Below are 20,023 nucleotides of genomic sequence, written 5' to 3'. Positions count from 1 at the left end.
ATTTATTGAAGACGGATACACCATTGGTTTTAGGATTTGGATACATACCTTTTTTATAACTTTTATCAGAAATATTTCTGTTGTATGATTCGGATACATACTTGTCACGATTCGGATTTTACTATTATTGATCTATTTATTGAAGACGGATACACCATTGGTTTTAGGATTTGGATACATACCTTTTTATAACTTTTATCAGAAATATTTCTGTTTGTAAGAGTTGGACACATATTTTAGGATTCAGAATTTTATCTGTATATTTATATTGAAGATACATACACCATTTGTTTTAGGATCCGGATACTAAGCCTTTATGATTCGGAATTTACTAGACTTTTTCACAATCGGATTTACTTTGTCATTTTAGCAGTTTTTATATATTCTCACAATTTTTACAGAATTGTGTAAATGATAATTCCCACCATATTTTATCAGAAGAAGATTGTACTACACGTATGCGAATAGGGAACTCACTTTTGAGCCCCTTCTGAGATTGTTTCCCACCAGCACCGACTCACTTTTGCGATTTGATATTGATTGGTATTTAGTGAATTTACCAGGGCTGGCTGCAGGTGGGATAGGATTTTATCCTAATCTCATTATCATCATCAGCTGCAATACATTCTAGGAATTCCTCCTATTTGAATACCCAAGTGACAGCGCACATATCACCCCCCAATCTTTAATTACTAGTTCTATACTATATGTGGTGTGTATATCTACACCTATCTATATCTGTAACATTGTAAAATGTTTTCAATAAAACTCTATTGGAAAAAAAAAATAAGCAATTCTTTTCTAAAACTGTGAAAGCTGTGACCTTACAAATGCTCTTCTGGAAGAATGGTCAAACATTCCCATAGACACTCCTAATCCTTGTGAACAGCCTTCCCAGAAGAGTTGAAGTTATAAATGCAAAGTGTGGGACAACTCAATATTAAACCTTACGGACTAAGACTGGGATGCCTTTAAAGTTCAAGTGCGTGTAAAGGCAGGTGTCCCAATACTTTTGACAATATAGTGTATATGAACTTCCACTGTTGAACATTTTCTGAAAATGCCAGTTACCTGACTGTCTCTGACTTCAATACATTAGCCAACAGAAAGAAAACAAATCGGCTTTAAAATGTGTTTATTTTTATGGCAGACATGTGGAGAATAATTGTAACATTAATAATTTTTTGTTTTTTTAGATGCATGGCACTAAACAGTTGAAATAAAATGAATTATTCATCAAACAATTGTCATTTACATTTTCCACGTGCATTGAGTTCCTTAGATGTGGCTTCCAGTAGGTAAAAGCACAGTTTGGAGGAAATGTATTTGTACTAGTAAGTAATATTTTCAAATATTGTTCTGTCTGTGATATTGTGATTCCCTCACATTGCAGTGTACAGATGAGTTATCACATTAGAAACTCATCTGTGAAGTAACATGAAGCCAACATGTCATTTTAATGTATATGTCATTTGTGTATGCTGCAGACTAGAGACTATCATTCTGTATTTCTAGTAACAATACAAATATATTTGCTAGGTAAGCAAAGTCTGCATATCCAGTTATACATGCCATAGATAATAAAATGTTAAAGTGTTAAACACAGTTTGAAAGCAATACATCCCTCTCACTTGTAAGTTTCAGTTGCAGGATATTATGAGCATAACTATTTAAAGGGATTCTTCTGATATTTATTGCCAACTGTACACCATCTAGTAGAAATTGCAGTTACCCCTTCTGGACTGGAAGGTTTTCCCCCCTTAATAACCAGGCCATTTTTTGCGATTCCGCACTGCATTCATTTAACTTACAATTGCACGGTCGTGCAACACTGTACCCAAATAATATGTATGTCCTTTTTTTCCCACAAACAGAGCTTTCTTTTATTGGTATTTGATCACTTGTGTGATTTTTATTTTTTGCGCTATAAACAAAAAAAGAGTAACAATTTTGAAAAAAACACCATATTTTTTTTGAAGGGTGGAGTGGATTCCGCGCTTATGGACAAAAGGAATGGGCTGCGGCCCACCTCAAAATATAGTCCGCAAACTATATCGATAAATGTGGGATGGGTGAGGCATGATGGCGCTGCCCAATTGTATATAAATAGTAAAAAATAGTAAAAAAGTGAAAAAGAAGAAGTTGGTCCACTAGTCACAGTTTAAAGCGCTGGTGTGCTAATTAGAATACTGGCATGCAGTCACACAATGTAAAGTATAAATGTACAAAAAAGGTGAATTTATGGAAAACAAAAATTAAAGAGTCCTCTCCCCAAATTGGTGCTAAACAGTGGTGTATGCAATAAATACTAAAGTAGATTGGAAAAAATAAAAATTATATGCTAGTGTGAGGGTGGTATGGGTGTAAAAAATTAGAAATACTTATATATTCTGGTCAGAAGTGTGTTCAAAGAAAGAAATAAATATAGGTGATAATAAATGTGGTAATCAATACATCAATGTACAAGAATAACTGTGTGTCAGTAAAAAGAAATTAAAATACTACTAGTGATCACACAATTACACCAGTATAATAAATAAATAAATAAATAGTCCATATGGTGCTAAAATACAAGAAAAAATTGTGATAATCCACCAAGAAGTGACAAACAGTCTTTTAAGGTGCTGAATAAAGGTGAGGAAATAATTTCAATCTAGTGGTGGTCCTCCAGGTGGTCTGCGTGCTGGGTGGTAGGTGAGACAAACCAGTGCACCCCTCCAATTTCTCCCGCACTCACCGGAAATATGTACCCCTGCAGGGGTAATGGGCCTTAATGTAATATCCTCTTATCGTCCGATTTGGATGTGTAGGGCTCACAGAGGGGGGAAGGTATCCTATTCACCTGGGCAGTAAAGCATCTCCGGGTGGTGGAGCCTCTCCTCCTCAAACGGTGTTGGTATGCAAAAATGAATGATAATATAGTGATGTACCGCTAAATAAATTATATTAAATATAAATTATACTTTATTTTCAAAGGTTAAAAACAGGTACTCAGCGACCGGATCTGCGTTGCAGTGGGGCAGAAATGATGTAATCGTGCACGACGCGTTTCGTCAGAGCTGACGTCATCAGGTGCGTTGCATTAAGGCCCATTACCCCTGCAGGGGTACATATTTCAGGTGAGTGCGGGAGAAATTGGAGGGGTGCATTGGTTTGTCTCACCTACCACCCAGCACGCAGACCACCTGGAGGACCACCACTAGATTGAAATTATTTCCTCACCTTTTTTCAGCACCTTAAAAGACTGTTTGTCACTTCTTGGTGGATTATCACAATTTTTTCTTGTATTTTAGCACCATATGGACTATTTATTTATTTATTATACTGGTTTAATTGTGTGATCACTAGTAGTATTTTAATTTCTTTTTACTGACACACAGTTATTCTTGTACATTGATGTATTGATTACCACATTTATTATCACCTATATTTATTTCTTTCTTTGAACACACTTTTGACCAGAATATATAAGTATTTCTAATTTTTTACACCCATACCACCCTCACACTGGCATATCATTTTTATTTTTTCCAATTTACTTTAGTATTTATTGCATACACCACTGTTTAGCACCAATTTGGGGAGAGGACTCTTTAATTTTTGTTTTCCATAAAATCATCTTTTTTGTACATTTATACTTTACATTGTGTGACTGCATGCCAGTATTCTAATTAGCACACCAGCACTTTAAACTGTGACTAGTGGACCAACTTCTTCTTTTTCACTTTTTTACTATTTTTTACTATTTATATACAATTGGGCAGCGCCATCACGCCTCACCCATCCCACCCCATATTTTTTTTACTTTCTAATATATAATATTCCTACATTTTTTTCCCCAAAAATCCCAATAAGTATATATTGAATGGTTTGCGCAAAAGTTATCGCATCTACAAATTAGGGGAAAGATTTATGTCATTTTTATTTTTTATTTTTTTTACTAGTATCGCAGCGATCAGCGATTTTTAGTGGGATTGTGACATTGTGGCAGACAGATCAGACCCCTAATTGGCATTTTTTACACTTTTGGGGGGACCACTTACATTACTACAGTAATCAGTGCTATAAATATGCACTGTTACTGTACTTTTGACACTGGCAGGGAACGGTTTACCACCAGGGGCGATCAAAGAGTTAAATGTTTCCCTAGGGGGTGCTTTCTAACTGTGGGGGGATGGGCTTATGGAATGAACACAGGACTCCTAAGTTCCTAAATAAGAGGAATACAAGAGGCCTGTGTTCATTGCTGACAGAACAGTGGTCTGCTGTGTTTATAACGGCAGACCACTGTTTTGTCTCCACAGGGAGTGATTGTGGGTGCCCAGGTACGCTGTTTCGCAGGAACGAGCAAACCTGCCACAGTATATGTATGGCGGCTGGTCAGCAAGTGGTTAAAACAAATACTAAATTTTTGAGGTGCCAGGTTTTTCTTTTGACTTTGGAAGAGATTTTTTTTTTTTAAATGAACATTCTGTGAAGACAAAACACATCAGATTAAGTTTTGTGACTAGGGCTATGCTGCTGATAGACAAATGTGACTACCAAAAACATTAGGGTTGTTTCACTAAAGGAATAAAGCATGTTCACTTTGCAGAGTGCAAAGAGGTTTTTGGCTTGGCTTAATAAATGTGGTGAAAATTCACTTTGCAAAGCATACCCAATAAAGTACATGAAACGTTTAAAAAACAGAATAGTTTGCACAATATTGGTAGATCGAAGTTAGCTTGGATTTAACTTATTGACTAAAATTCCTCTACAGTGTGCAAATTCAGTTTCCTTTATGAACAGCCTATACTGATTTAATAAATCAACTCCGCTGAGTATATGTCAAAAGTCACTGACCTCCATACACTTTCTAAGATTTGGTAAAGCTCTTCTTGAGCAAAGGGTCTGACCCAGTCACTGCACACTAGCTTAAGAATTCAATGGGGATTTTAATTCTTAGACACACTGTGCTATTCTGAGAACTTCAACATTTAGCATTGTTCTCTAATTGCCTATACTGTTGTGTCATTGTTAAACTTAAAATATTCTCTGTAAGGGTTGCTGAGCATTTAAGCTCATTTATTTACTAGATGCAAATTTACCTGGTAATTTTTTCATTAGTGGTAGAAAAAACATTTGTGAATTTTGTAAAACCATATCAAAGCCTAACAGAAACAGTTGCAAGGGACAGAATGTTCTGTCTAGTGCTGAGTAGCTGGCATTTTCTAAATGTTAGTGGATAATGATAAAATGAGGACTGCTTTAACAGTTTGTGGTATTTTACTGATCTCTGGAAAAGGTAAATGCAGTAAGAAATTGATGATTCCATAAACAGCTGCTTATTCTGTAACAACATACACTTTCCATTGCATTTTAGTGTGATGTTATGTACAAAGTGTGTCTACTGACGTGTGATATAGGGTGTTTTTTTTTTTTTTTGTCCTTTTCAAATATGGCTGCTGTGCCCTCTGATGTGTGTTGAAGTCATTAAGGGTAACCTGCCTATTGCAAGGGACTATTGGGCAAGCCCTTAATGAGAGCACATGAACAGAGAAATATATAAAATGGCACAGACTGTAAGATATTGTAAAGTTTGATGGTTTGCTGGATGTTACTTGTTCCTACTGTTCAGTACATGGATCCTCAAATACAATACTGGTTGGATTATTCTCTATGAAATATGTTCTCAAGTTGGACTGCAAGTGAGTGGAGACACTGGCAATTATTAAAGATTCTAGAATCACATATTTAAAGAGGCTCTGGGAACTTCAAAACTTGTATATGCAGTCAGATGAAGAAAAAAAGCTCATTAGGCACTCATCGGGCACTTAACAGTATCTCAAACCATTGAAGTTTCAGAAATGAGCACCAGACAATAGGCAATGTATTGGGGGGGGGGGGGGGCAACACCACTCCCACATCCTCAGGGTTCAACCCCAACAAACTTGGATGGACTGAAAGAAAACAGTGACTTTACAGATCTGTATCAGAAGCAGTAGTAAACTCATCTTATAGAGTAACAATGTGAAAACTAGTTGCTGAGCAGCATTGGAGCTTCCGCTGGAGTTTGGATGTAATTACCTGCAGCTAGAGACAGGTGATTGGGGGGGGGGGGGGGTTCTACTTGTGGTCTTAGTCATAGGTCCCTTATTCTTCCTTCTCTCTTCCACCTTTTTTTCATCATTTTCTCTTTGGTTTCATTGTTTTCTTCTTTGCCCTTCTCCAGGATGGGTTGTCCCCCCATTCTTGGATATGAAAATAGGTCAAGAACTATCTAGCCCTTGGGACATACTAACTCCGTCCTCATTTCTGCAGCACCAGTTGTAAAGTGCAATGACAATTAGGTTGCGGAATGGGGGTCCTGCACAATGTATATAAAAGGTTTACCCACATGAAACTTGGTACTGTGGAGCCCATTTGTTTTCTTATGTCAATGTACTGTTTGAAGAGCCATAAAGCATTATACTTACTGTCTACCCCTGTTGACTCTGTATCCATGATTCAAATTTTAATAAACTTTATTGTTAAAGAAAAAAAAAAAACATCTGCACACTGGTGGAAAGTTGGCCCCACAGTCAGCCTTTCATTTCTTTGTACAGGCTGATTGTCTGAAATTGTTTGCCATCACCTGTGAGTTCAGCCACAGAAATCCATTGGATTCTTGCAGTAGCTGACACTTAAAATACAGTGTAAATTAGATTTAATTGATTTGAGAATTTTGATTGTGCAAAATGAATACTCGCTGAGCTTGGTACATAAATTAAAGCTGTGTCCACGTCAATCATCCAGTCATGTGCTAGAAAAAAAAAATCAGATTTAAAGAAAAACATAATTACCCTTTCATAATCACTTTACCCCACTAAGTGTACATTTTACTTTTCTGAGTGAACAGATGCTACTCCATTAGTAAAGTTAACTCCATTAGTAAAGTTAAATAATGATAAAGACATCTACTAAGACATAATGACTATCCACACTAAGGCTGGCCATACACTATACAATTTTCTTATTCCATTTCCTTTAGATTTACCTTAAACTATGTAGTGCAAGGGCCTGCCTGACTGCATACAAATTGAAAGTGTTTAGGTTTCACCCTATATTACATGGTTTTGGTAAATCTAAAGGAAAGTTGAACAAGAAAATGGTATAGTGTATGGCCAGCCTTAGTCCCCGTTCACACTAAGGCGACCTGTGAGGCGACACAGGTCGCCGTAGGTCACCTTCCATAGGGAAGCTGCGGACCCGTTCTAATAGGAGCGACACAAGTCGCTCTGACTTAGAAAAAGGGTCCGGAGCTTCTTTTGGGCGACCCGGAGGCGACCGCCATAGACTTCAATGTTATGAAGTCCCTGCGGCCGCTCCGAGGTCGCGGCGCGCTGCTCGCACCGCGACCTCGGAGGTCGCCCCCCCTGAGTCGGATCGCCCCTATGTGAACGGGGCCTTAAGCTTATGTACAGATCAAAAAGTTAATACAAACATAGAAATATAAAAAATAATGCTTGCCATGCTACATTTTAGCATAAAAATTATAAATTGTCAGTAGCAAACATTGTTTTACATCAAGAGACTATTACATAACTTCCTAATATAACAATTTCTGAGACAAAATAGCTTATCCCAGCATATACTGCACCTACACAACTGCTCTTGATATTGTACGTTGCAAGGACACCATGTCACATGTTGCCTCGGGCAGCACAATGATTAAATCTTCTCCCGCATTTCAGGGCTTGCTATCCCTTATGTCCATGTTGAAGATTCACCTGTAAATTTAAACTCAGTGTGGTAATTATTTTTTGTATTAATTAGAAGTGTTACCATTGCCACTGACAGCACACATGTTTGCTGAAAGCAGCTGTTACAGGAAGATGAAAAGATTATTATTTTTGCTGCTGAAATATGAATTTCAGTGTCAGTTGATTCCTTGTATTAACAGGAATAAACACCCTTCATATTTACTTAAGCATCTTTTATTGTGGATGGTTATCCCTGCTTGTAAGCTGATTATAACAAGAACATTCCAATAACTAGAGGCTTACTCAAAAGGTATTAAATCAACTGGATGTTGAGAACATGAGTATCCTTTCATTCAACCTCCAGGTGGTACTGAAGGCTAATGTTATTTATAGAAATACAATACAGACCAGCGAGCTTGACTCCAGTCATGAGTAAGAATTAAAACAAATGAACGGATTTTAGAAGACAGAATGCAGAGAAAGATTTTACAAAATAAATTGATACCAGCGTGATTTTATCAATAACTTGTCCCAAACATCTGTTTAGCTTCTTTGAGGAAACAATATCATCTGCAAATCTTAGAAATGCAGATTATTCCAGGTAATTAGATTTTCTATTTCATATACTGTATTTGGAATAAGAAATCATAGAAAATTCCCTGGTAATGAACCCTCTGCCTCCTCCCAGCCTCTAATGTCTGGCTGCCTGCACATAGAAACTTTTATATACACCTGTGTTACATGAGATGCTCTGTGTGCACTTCAATGCTCCTGTCAATCATGACAATATTGACAAGGTAAAAATTGGATCTTCCATCCACATAAGGACATTTTAAAGGATAAGTGCACCTTTAATAGAGGTCTTTGCATTTCTAACCCCAAGCCTTTGTTGGGCTTTGTTAACTGAATCACTTAACCACTTGCCGACCACCCGCGGCAGATATACAGCGGCAGGCTGGCTTGGCTGTGCCAAACAGCATATAGGTACGTCGGCTCATGGGAGCACTCCTGGGGTGCACGTGAGCCCTCATTAGGCAGCGGGGAAGTTGATCCATGGGGCCGGTGGCCACAATTGCCGCCGGGCACCAACGATCGCTCCCCATAGAGAGATCAATGGTCTGCTGTTTTCTCTGAAATGAACACAGACCGCCTATGATCCTCCTATTTAGTTGATTCCACAAGTCCATCCCCCTGACAGTTAATAAACACCCCCTAAGCTCACACTTTTTGATCGCCCCTGAGTTAACCCCTTCCCTGCCAGTGTCATTATTATACTAACAGTGCATATTTTTAGCACTGATTACTGTAGCAATGTCACTGGTCCCCCCAAAAGTGTAAAAAATGTCAGTTAGGGGTCCGATCTGTCCGCTGCAATGTCGCAGTCCCGCTAAAAATCCAGCTAAAAATCACAGATCACTGCCGTTAATAGTAAAAGATAAATAAAAATAACAAAAATCTTCCCCTAGTTTGTAGACACAATAACTTTTGCGCAAACCAATAAAAATACGCTTATTGGGATTTTTTTTTTACCAAAAATACATCGAGGAAAACAAATTGGCCTAAAATTTGAAAAAAGTTGATTTTTACTTTTTTTTTTTTATTGGATATGTTATATAGCAGAATGTGAAAAATATAGTTTTTTTCAGAATTGTCACTCTTTTTTTGTTTATAGCACAAAAAATAAAAATCTCACAGGTGATCAAATACCACCAAAAGAAAGCTCTATTTGGGTACAGCGTCGCATGACCATGCAGTTGTCCGGTAAAATAACGCAGTGACGAATTGCAAAAAATTGCCCGGTCATTAAGGGGGTAAAACCTTCCAGTCCAGAAGTGGTTAAAAGACAAGAATTGAAAAATTGGACAATGCTATTCAGTTTTCAAATCTGTTGCAGAGGATAGAGAGGGGATAAGGGGTAGAAGTACAGGAATTTCTGGAAAGCAAGGATAGGAAGAAAGCCACTCCAGGTGAGTAATCAGCCATCCATCCACTGCATGTAGAAGTGAAGGTGCAGCTCGCTTGCATATTACACCAAGGAAAAAGTCCAGAATTTGCTGCAACTCTTCATCTTTATTGATCTTCTTGTAAAAAGAATGACAGGCAGTGTGAGTTACAGTAAAAGTTAATGTGTTTCATGCTGAAATTAGTACTTACTCATAACCTGGTTATGAAAATTTGCTGGAATTAGCGCTCACGCATTACCTGGTAAGCGCTAATTTCAGTGTGAAACACGTTAACTTTTTCTCTACCCCAAACTGCCTGTGATTCTTTTTACAAGAGGATCAATAAAGGTGAAGAGTTGCAAAAAATTCCAGACTTTTTTCTTGGGTTTACAGGAGTTTTATTAAAGGTTCAGTTGTTTTTAGTACACAATTAAGAACAGCTATGCATATATGTGTATCTTGCATGTTTCAATGGGCATTAAAGTGGTTTTAAAGGCAGGAAGTTTTCTTTTCTACCTTAATGCATTCTCTGCATGCAGCCCCCCCCCCCCTTATACTTACCTGAGCCTGATCTCAATCCAGCGATGTACTCGAGAGCAGCATCTCTCTCTCTTGGCTCATAGATAGCAGTGAAAGCCATTGACTCCTGCTGCTGTCAATCACAGTCAGTGAGGACGGAGGGGGGTTTGGGTCAAGCCACATAGGTTTCTTCTTTTTTTCCCTGCTCAATCACAAGCTGGGGCAGGGACAAAATCTAGTTGCAGTACTTAATATCAGTAGAAAAAAAGTTGGGTGTCCAGGATAGCTGTGCTGTTTGGCAGGGCTGTGACGGTGGACTAGATAAATAATAATAATTTGACAGGTAAACAGCCTTCCTATATATGTTTTATCTGTGCATTAAGCTGCTTGCCTAGATTTCAGATTTGAGGCATACCTATAAGCAGATTCAAAGAGATACAAAATAATAAAGTTCCAATCCAGGTGAGTCAGTGCGTACTCCTTTAAATTATACACTGTGAAGTGCAGCCCGATCACCAGTGTCACAACAAACCTGCTCACTTCGTAATATGACCTCTACAAGGATGAAATGTTGCTCAGTCATTCAGATCAAGAGTTGTTTTTAGGTCTTCCAGAACAAAGATTCCTCTGTATAATACCCATCACCACAAATGCATCCATATGAAAGAAAATACTCTCATAGTGTTTTCTAAATGCTTTATTCAGCAACAATAAAAATTAAGAACACTTACAACCAGAGTAGTAAAAGTACATGTTAAACCAATCTAATACACACTATAGTACCAAAAGTATTGGAACGCATCCCAGTCTTAGTTTGTAGTTCTCAATTTTGAATTGGCCCACCTTTTACTGCTATAACAGCTTAAACTCTTCTGGGAAGGCTGTCCACAAGGTTTAGGAGTGTGTCCATGGGAATGTCTGACTCTTCTTCCAGAAGCACATTTGTGAGGCCAGGCACTAATGTTGGACAAGAAGACCTGGCTCGCAGTCTGAGCTCTAATTCATCCCAAAGGTGTTCTATTGGGTTGAGGTCTGGACTCTGGGTAGGCTAGTCAAGTTCCTCCACCCCAAACTCGCTCATCCATGTCTTTATGAACCTTGCTTTGTGCACTTTTCCAAATCCTTTGGTGGAGGGGAGATTATGGTGTGCGGTTGTTTTTATAGGGTTGGGCTTGGCCCTTAGTTCCAGTGAAGAGGACTCCTAAGGCATCAGCATACCAAGACATTTTGGACAATTTCATGCTCCCGACTTTGTGGGAACAGTTTGGGGATGACCCCTTCCTGTTCCAACATGGATGCGCACCAATGTCCATAAAAAATGGATAAACGAGTTTTGGGGGAGGAACTTGACTGACCTCAACCTGATAGAACACCTCTGGGATAAATTAGAGCTGAGACTGTGATACAGGCCTTCCTGTCCAACATCAGTGCCTGACCTCACAAATGTGCTTCTGGAAGAATGGTCAAACATTCCAATAGATACACTCCTAAACCATGTGGACAGCCTTCCCAGAAGAGTTGAAGCTGCAAAGGGAAAGTCAACTCCCTATTGAACTCTATAGACTAAGACTGGGGTGGCATTAAAGTTCATGTGCGTTTAAAGGCAGGTGTCCCAATACTTTTGGTAATATATACTAGTGTATATAAACCAAACAGATGGCATCAATTGCAAAGCTCACAACTACTATCATGGATCCCGAGTACTCCATTAGCATAATGGTATCATTAAAATAAGACTCCGCATGCTTACAGGCATTTTCCTGCAGCAGGACTTCTTCAGAAGGTGACTCACCTGGATTGGGACTGTATTTTTTTGTTTTTATTATTTTGTGGATTGTTCAAATATTTTTGGTTACCTAACAATTCTTTAGGGAACTTTGAAATATATATTTTACACATTAAGCCCTCATTCATACTGATGCAACTTGTCATTTGACAATTTGACAGGTCTAAATTGTATGACAAGTCGCCCTATCGTTAGCAATGGAACTACTCAAATCTGTGCAACGTTGACTTTGCTGTGCCGCACCGATTTTAAAAAGAAGTTCCTGCACTATTTTTTGGCAGTTTTAGGTGCAACTTGCAAAGACATCTATGCATGAAATAGTTTTGAAATGGTGCAATTTCAAGTGAAGTCGTACAATTTCAATGTCGGATTTGGTGTGAACGGGGGCTAAAAGTTACATTCACATTTTGTAACATGTTACACCTGTATTAAAGGTGTAACATGTTACTGTTGCAGCAGCCCCCACACCCCCCATACCCTGTTGTGACAGCAAGCTGGAGATCCACTACTCGCACTTCTGTCACAATTGAAAAAAAAAAAAAAATTGGCAGTGTAGGACTCCACCCGCCTGGCTGCATCATTCATTTACAGATTTCTTTTAATAGGAGAACTACAAGTACCATCAACCTTTGCGGTTGATGGTTTGTAGTTCTAATCACACTACCAGGGTGCTGTTGAGCACTCTATTTAGTTCGCTGATGCTTCCTGTCATTGTGTAATTGCCTGCCTGTATGAGGTACAAGCAGACAGATACACAGAGCCTGAGATTGCACCCGTGATCTGCTGATCGCCGATGATTGCTTTGTAAGCTCCTAGTAAAAGGTGAACATTAACCTTTAACACACTTGTATTTATAATGATTTTGCCTTAGATTTCACACAATGATGTTTTGTTAGTAAAATGTACAGTTTTTTTGCCATTATTTTTTATCACTTGATTATTGAAAGACTTTTCAGTAAATTGAATTTAGTGAGGGTAGCGCTACACTACATATTTTGTTATTGCCTCTTGCAGATAGGTCTGCTTTAAAACATAATAAACAGCAAAAAAACAGCCAGGATGATCAGGGGCAAACAGAGCTGGGAGTTATCTGTTGTCTGTTCATGTTCGTTTGCCTTTCTCCATTTGCTTATTTGTGACTTATAGTGGGTCATTTTCAACTTGCCTTAGTACACTTCTGTCAATTTCAGACATTTATTCATACATTCTTTGAAATAAGGGGGTTTCCAGCATTTAAAATATCAGTATTAAAAAAAAAAAAGTGTAAACTTGCTAATTTCAAAACAATCCATTATAATGACTGTTGAAACTTCTGTATTTTTAAAAATCAAATTTCTTTTGCTAAATATTTGACCTTGCCCTGAAGTGATCTGTAGCCAAGAGCAGCAGAAACCTGAAGACTGGAGCTTCTCATCATTTAAACAGATGTTACCAAAATGGATGAGCTATTTTAATAGATGTATTGCGATCAATCAGTAGAACAATAAAAATCAACAAATTAAATTTTGTGAGGCGGAGTCTAGGATAGTTAATCACAAATTGAATGTATCAAATTTTGAAATGGTAGAGAACAGAGGTTATTAACTAGGGGTCATTTCAATTATAATTTGAAACAAATGCAAAATAGTTTACATAGGTGCCCAAAAAGTCTGTTCTTTAAGAATGTCAAGGAAAATTGAGTTTGCATTGTCACATGAATAGATTCTTTAATATATTGCATTTTAGAATCTGTTTCCTATCTTTCTAACATTTCAACAAAACAACAGTCTGACAAATATTGAGTTTGTTTACCTACATATGAGTCAGAGTTTAATGACCAATGCCCTTGATAACCTAGTTCTATTTAAAGTGTATCTAAAACCCAATAACATTTTACATATTTCAGTTTATCAGCGTTTAGATGTGGAAGCCACCTTAGTTTCTATTATTTTCCTTTATTTTGACTTGATGACCCTACTATTAACACATTTCCTGTTCGAGCGTGGCGATGCTCACTTTCCATAGTGTTTCTATGGAAGAGCAGTGTATTAAATGTTTATTTGCAAAAATAAAAATTGTATATAAATAGAAAAAAAATGTTAGTTTAAAATTTACCTTTAAAAAAAAAAGTGAAATGCACTTAACATTTATTTATTTATATATTTTTTTAGGAGCCTGGAAAGCATTGCACTCTGGTGCTATGCAGGATTCCTGCAAACTTTCAGTGTGAGCTGTTTACCCATACATCATATTGGCAGGCAGTTTCACATTGACAGGACAAATCAATGAACTATAGTAGATCAAGACTACAAAATGTCTTGATATGCTATGTTTGTAGCCATTTCATAGATTTTAATATGTCCTTTTTCACATCAGCCTCATTGTTCTCCCTACATATTTTTTTTTGCATGGACATTGGAGTACATAAAAAAAGGGACTTGTGGAAATGGAAATAAAGCTTCCGCATTTCTTACCATTTTTTTTGTTAGTATTTTGGCAAGCAAAACACCTCCTACATGGGTAAAAGCCTTTTCCTTGAAAAAAGTAAGGGTATTTTGATTTTTTAGGGGGGTAAGTGACATTCTTTGCTAAGATGTCCCGTAGGGTGGGTGCCCTCCTGCATGCAAATCTTGGATGTGCAGGTTTTATTTTTTGCAGTTCTCTTTCTGCCTTCGGGATAGACCAGTGTTTTCTGATACATTTTTCCACTTGTTTGTGTTGTACGTGATAGTTTAGTAATTGGCAACTCAGAGATTTTACTTTCTTTTCTAGTTTTATCTTCAACCAAACATTCTCTCTCTATATTAGACACGTCCTAGATTTTTCCTGTTATAAACCCCTTAGTGTACCCACGTTCCATAAACCTCCATCTTATCATACTTGCTTGCTCATCATAGTCAGCCTTCTTGCTACAATTTCTATGAGGTCTTATCAATTGGGCCTTTGGTATATTTATGATCCATGAAGCAAACTGTCCACCAGGATATAACTGTTGCGATCAATGTTTTTAAAATAAGTCTTAGTTGTTATTTCTTTATTTTCCATCTCAATAGTCAAATCCAAAAAATGGATAACTTTGTTGTAAATTTCAAATGTGGTCTTATTACAATGTTTTTCCGTTCTTTCAATTTTTTAATGCCGCTCTTTATATCTTGTGGATCCTTCATTCTCTTGATATTCATTTTCTCCAAATCTTGTAGTATACTGTATTTTCTGGCGTATAAGACTACTTTTGAACCTCAAAAAAATCCCCCAAAAATGGGGGGTCGTCTTATATGCCGAGTATAATATCTCCAAGGTAACCTAAGTATAAGTATTACCGGTAGATGAAAATTAGGGGGGTCGTCTTATACGCCCAGTCGTCTTACACGCCGGAAAATACGGTAATTTTGTTGAATACTTCAACATGCCCATTATCATGAATAGGAATATTGAATTATGATCTATTCTTCAATGCACTGCAAGAGTCCCTGCAACCAATGAGGTTGCGTGTGCGCCCCACCCCCTGCTGTATACTATTTTGCGGCTCCCAGCCGGGACATGAGGTAGGACATGACATGACATGCATACCCTGCTCCCTGCTGCTTGTTATCTCACAGTTTTCGGCTCTCACTCCGCCGGCCACGAGGTATGATGTGATATGTGTGCCTCGCCCATTTCAACAAGACTCCCGGAGCAACTGTCGCACCTTGCAGCTTTTACCTCTACTGGCTCCAGCTCCCTGCATGCCTTAAAATATGTGGTGTGTGATAATTATAGGGGCACGATGGGCGCATTTTCTCTTAAGGGGCACACTGATGGGCACATTTTATGTAAGATTCTCTCCGATGGGCACAACAAAATGTGCCCAATAGCATGCCCCTTAACATAAAATATGGCCATCAGCATGTCCCCTAACATAAAATAAGAGGCATTCTGATGAGCACATTTTATTTTATGTGGCACTTCTATGGGCATATTTTATGTTAGGGTCATGGTGATGGGCATGTTTTGTTGTGAACATCAGCGTGCCCCTTACCATAAAATATGCCCATCAGAGTGCCCCTTAACATAAAATGTATCCATCAGCATGCCCCTTATTTTATGTTATGAGCACATTTTATGTTAAGGGGAACGTTGATGGGTCACATTTTATGTTAAGGGGCACATTTTGTTGTGCCCATCAGAGTGCCCCTTAACATAAAATGTACACATCAGAGTACCCCTTAACTTAAAATAAGTGACATGTTGATGGGCACATTTTATGTTAAGGGGGCAAACTGATGGGCACATATGTTAGTGGGGGCACGGTGTCGGCACATATTATGTTAAGGGGGTACGCTGATGAGGACACCTGATGTAAAGGAGCACTGTGATGGGCACAACTGATGCAATGGGGACACCTGATGTAAGGGGGCATTCTGATGAGGACACCTGATGTAAAGGAGCAGTCTGATGGACACATCTAATGTAAAGGAGCACTCCGATGGGCACACCTGATGTAAAGGGGCACTCTGTTGGGGACAAATGATGGGAGACACCAGATGTAAGGGGTCTTCTGATGGAGAAACCTGATGTAAGTGGGCACTTTGGCGGAAATACCTGATGTAAAGAGGTATTCTGATGGGGACACCTGATTTAAGGTGGTATCCTGACGTGGCAACTGATTTATGGGGGTAGTCTGATGGGGGCACCCCACGTAATTAATTACTTTGGTAGGGGCACCTGATGTAAGGGGGAAGTTACATTTACACAGTATTGTGTAAAATTAAAAGGTGCGCTGATAAACTTCCGTAAAGCTGCTACCAAGGTGTTGTGCTTAAATAGATTTGAAAAAATAATTGGTGAGCTAAACTTAATAAAATTATACTATTCACAGTAGTGCAAATATAACTGAAACATATGTGAAGAAAAAAAGTCCAAAATTTAAAGTCCATCCATGTGTAATAACGTGCAAAAATGAACTAATAAACTTTTGTGACTTGAATGATGATGTGAATATTTTAACTCAATTCGATAATTGTGATAGCCACATGAGACGATCCCCACCACCAACAGGTTAATCTTCTTATCAGATGAAACTTATATATAGCGTGAGTAATATGCATATAAAAATGTCAACTCGATTCCCATGCACCTTCACCCGGCGTGTATACACTGCAAGCCTCTTACCAAATGTCAGATGAACATAGCATAGGGAATAAAGCTCTCCTCACTCCAGAATATAGCTGTCAGCTGATATAACGATCCTAAGATTGATGGTATCTTGTCTCCTTATGGCTCCGCAATTAGCATATGTAAAAAGTTTGCCCCCTTAACATAAAATGTGCCCATCAACATGTCACTTATTTTAAGTTAAGGGGTACTCTGATGTGTACATTTTATGTTAAGGGGCACTCTGATTGGCACATTTTGTTGTGCCCATCAGAGTGCCCCTTAACATAAAATGTGACCCATCAACGTTCCCCTTGACATTTTTATATGCATATTACTCACGCTATATATAAGTTTCATCTGGTAAGAAGATTAACCTGTTGGTGGCGGGGATCGTCTCACGTGGATATCACAATTATCGAATTGAGTTCAAATATTCCCATCATCATTCAAGTCACAAAAGTTTATTAGTTCATTTTTGCACGGTATTACACATGGATGGACTTTATATTTTGGACTTTTCTCTTCATATATGTTTCAATTATATTTGCACTATTGTGAATAGTATAATTTTATTAAGTTTAGCGCACCAATTATTTTTTCACATTTACACAGTATTACCAGAGTGTGTAGAGGAAACCATAAGAAAAGTGCCAGAGAGCGCGGTTTGCGCAAAAAATGGAAAGAAGATGCGTATAATTTTTCATGGCACAGACTTGTAATCCAGACCTCGGCTGGGGAAAAATGTTAGTGACCAGACCTCCTTGAATCTTAATTCACTACCCCTGCCTTTATAGTATCAAATCTATTGTGCATTGGAACCAGACTCCATCTTTGGAATTCATTGAATGGTATTCCTTGAGTTCCCTATATTTCTCTCATTCCTGTTCCATTGGTTCTTCCACTGAGGTCTTCTTGGGGATTTCTTCCAGGGCTTGTCATAACCTCTGTTGTGGTTTGGGTGTTTTGTCCCTGGTAATCATTTCTAGGTTCATGTTTGGGTGTAATAGGTGTTCTATTTATTGGAGCATCTATTATCCTCACCTCTCTCTCAGGAGTGGTATCTGTTGATAGAGGATTGTCTTCTTCAGTTTCAGCTCACTTGATCTTGCTTGTAATCTTTAGTGTATCTAAAATACTTTTTCTTCTTCCATTGTTTAACTTCTTAATCCTTTTGTTCTAAAACGTTATTGAGTTGTGTAGTAAGCGCTACAAATTGTGGTGACTCCTTTTAAGGTTTAAATCTTTCTTTATATTCAGAGATTTGTTGTTCTATTTTGTCATTTTTCTCTTCTTTTTTTTTTATAAGGAATTACAGGACCTCCAAACCCTTTTCATTAACAAAAAAAACAAAACCGGTATTCTATTGAATCTTTGTCTAGTAGCCAATCATTAATGGGAGCATTCCACCTTAATCTTCTCAGTACTAGATTCTCTTTAATACATTGTTCATGGGTGGGTAAATCCCACCACAGACTTGCTGCTGTGGATAGGATCGCTGTTGGTTTTAAACAAACTACAAGCTATATCCAAAATGTATCACATGTGAGTGTAATACAGTGTTTTAATAAATTGTTTTAAAATCTACAAATTGCACTATGAGTAGATCTTTTTTGTATATTTGAGCTATTTTTCTGTGAAGTGAAGCGAGCCCCTTAAAGGGGAAAAACACGTTGGAAGTTGATGAAAAGAGCCTCATGATGGATCATTAAAGTTATTAACGCAATCTGCGTTTACTGACCTTTTAGATCAGTGTCTAGGATGAGCAAGCACTGCACCCAGAGGTTATTGCTGGTTGAAGCATTATCTCAATATTCATCCTATTTCATGGCCTCTGAAACTGTGATAGGTAGTGAAAGGAGTGAGGAGTGAAATCAACAATGTATTAGAAAGCCTGAAGGCAGTGATTGTTTTTCGGGGTCCTCTACATCAGTGGTCCTCAACTCCGGTCCTCAGGGCCCACTAACAGGCCAGATTTTAAGTATTACCTTGGGGAGATACAGACTAGAGTACTGCAATCACTGAGCAGCAAATTATATCACCTGGGATGTATTTCAGTTATCTTGCAAACCTGGCCTGTTAGTGGGCCCTGAGGACCAGGGTTGAGGACCAAGGCTCTACATGGCTAGACTGCCAAAAAGTCTCACACATGTGGTATCTCCATACTCAAGAGAATGTATTTTGGGGTGTAATTTCACATATAGCCATGGCATGTTTGAGCAATATATAATATAAGTGATAACTTTGTGTAAAAAAAAACACATTTTTTTCATTTTCCTGAAACTTGTGGCAAAATATAAAATATTCCATGAACTCAACATGCCTCTCAGCAAATAGCTAAGAGTGTCTACTTTCCAAAATGGGGTCATTTGGGGGGGTGCTATATTGCCATTTTACGGCCTTTAGAAACTGTGATAGGTAGTGAGGAAGTAAAATGAGCAATTTACGCCCTTAGAAAACCCAAAGGCTGTGATTGGTTTTCAGGGTCCCATACACAGCTAGGCTCCCAAAAAATTGTCATTTTCCTGAAACTTGTGGCAAAATATAAAATATTCCATGGACTTAACATGCCTCTCAGAAAATAGATTGGGGTGTCTACTTTCCAAAATGAGGTCATTTGGGGGGTGTTTGAACTGTCCTGGCATTTTAACTTTCAAATATTTTTATTGAGAATGACAACAGAAGTACAAACTGTCAACATGGACAACTCAGTATAAAAGAGTACAGTGTCAACATATAATAAGCGATGTGAAACAACTTTGTGGTACCAACAAGAAGAGAAACGTGCCTATAAAAAGCATTAGCCAAAGGTGTGGCCTAATAACATAGCTAAGTACAAGGAGGACAGCAGTAATGATGAGACCTCCCCCGGTCCTTCAATTGCAGGAGGCTAAACAAGGGAAACTGTAGTTAGGCGTGCAGGACCAAGCACCCAGAAGGGT

Source organism: Pelophylax lessonae (assembly GCF_965119305.1).
Source record: "Pelophylax lessonae genome assembly, chromosome: 3".
In the NCBI taxonomy this organism is placed as follows: domain Eukaryota; kingdom Metazoa; phylum Chordata; class Amphibia; order Anura; family Ranidae; genus Pelophylax; species Pelophylax lessonae.
The sequence above is the reverse complement of the archived record's forward strand: the minus strand, read 5'-3'. Positions refer to the sequence as shown.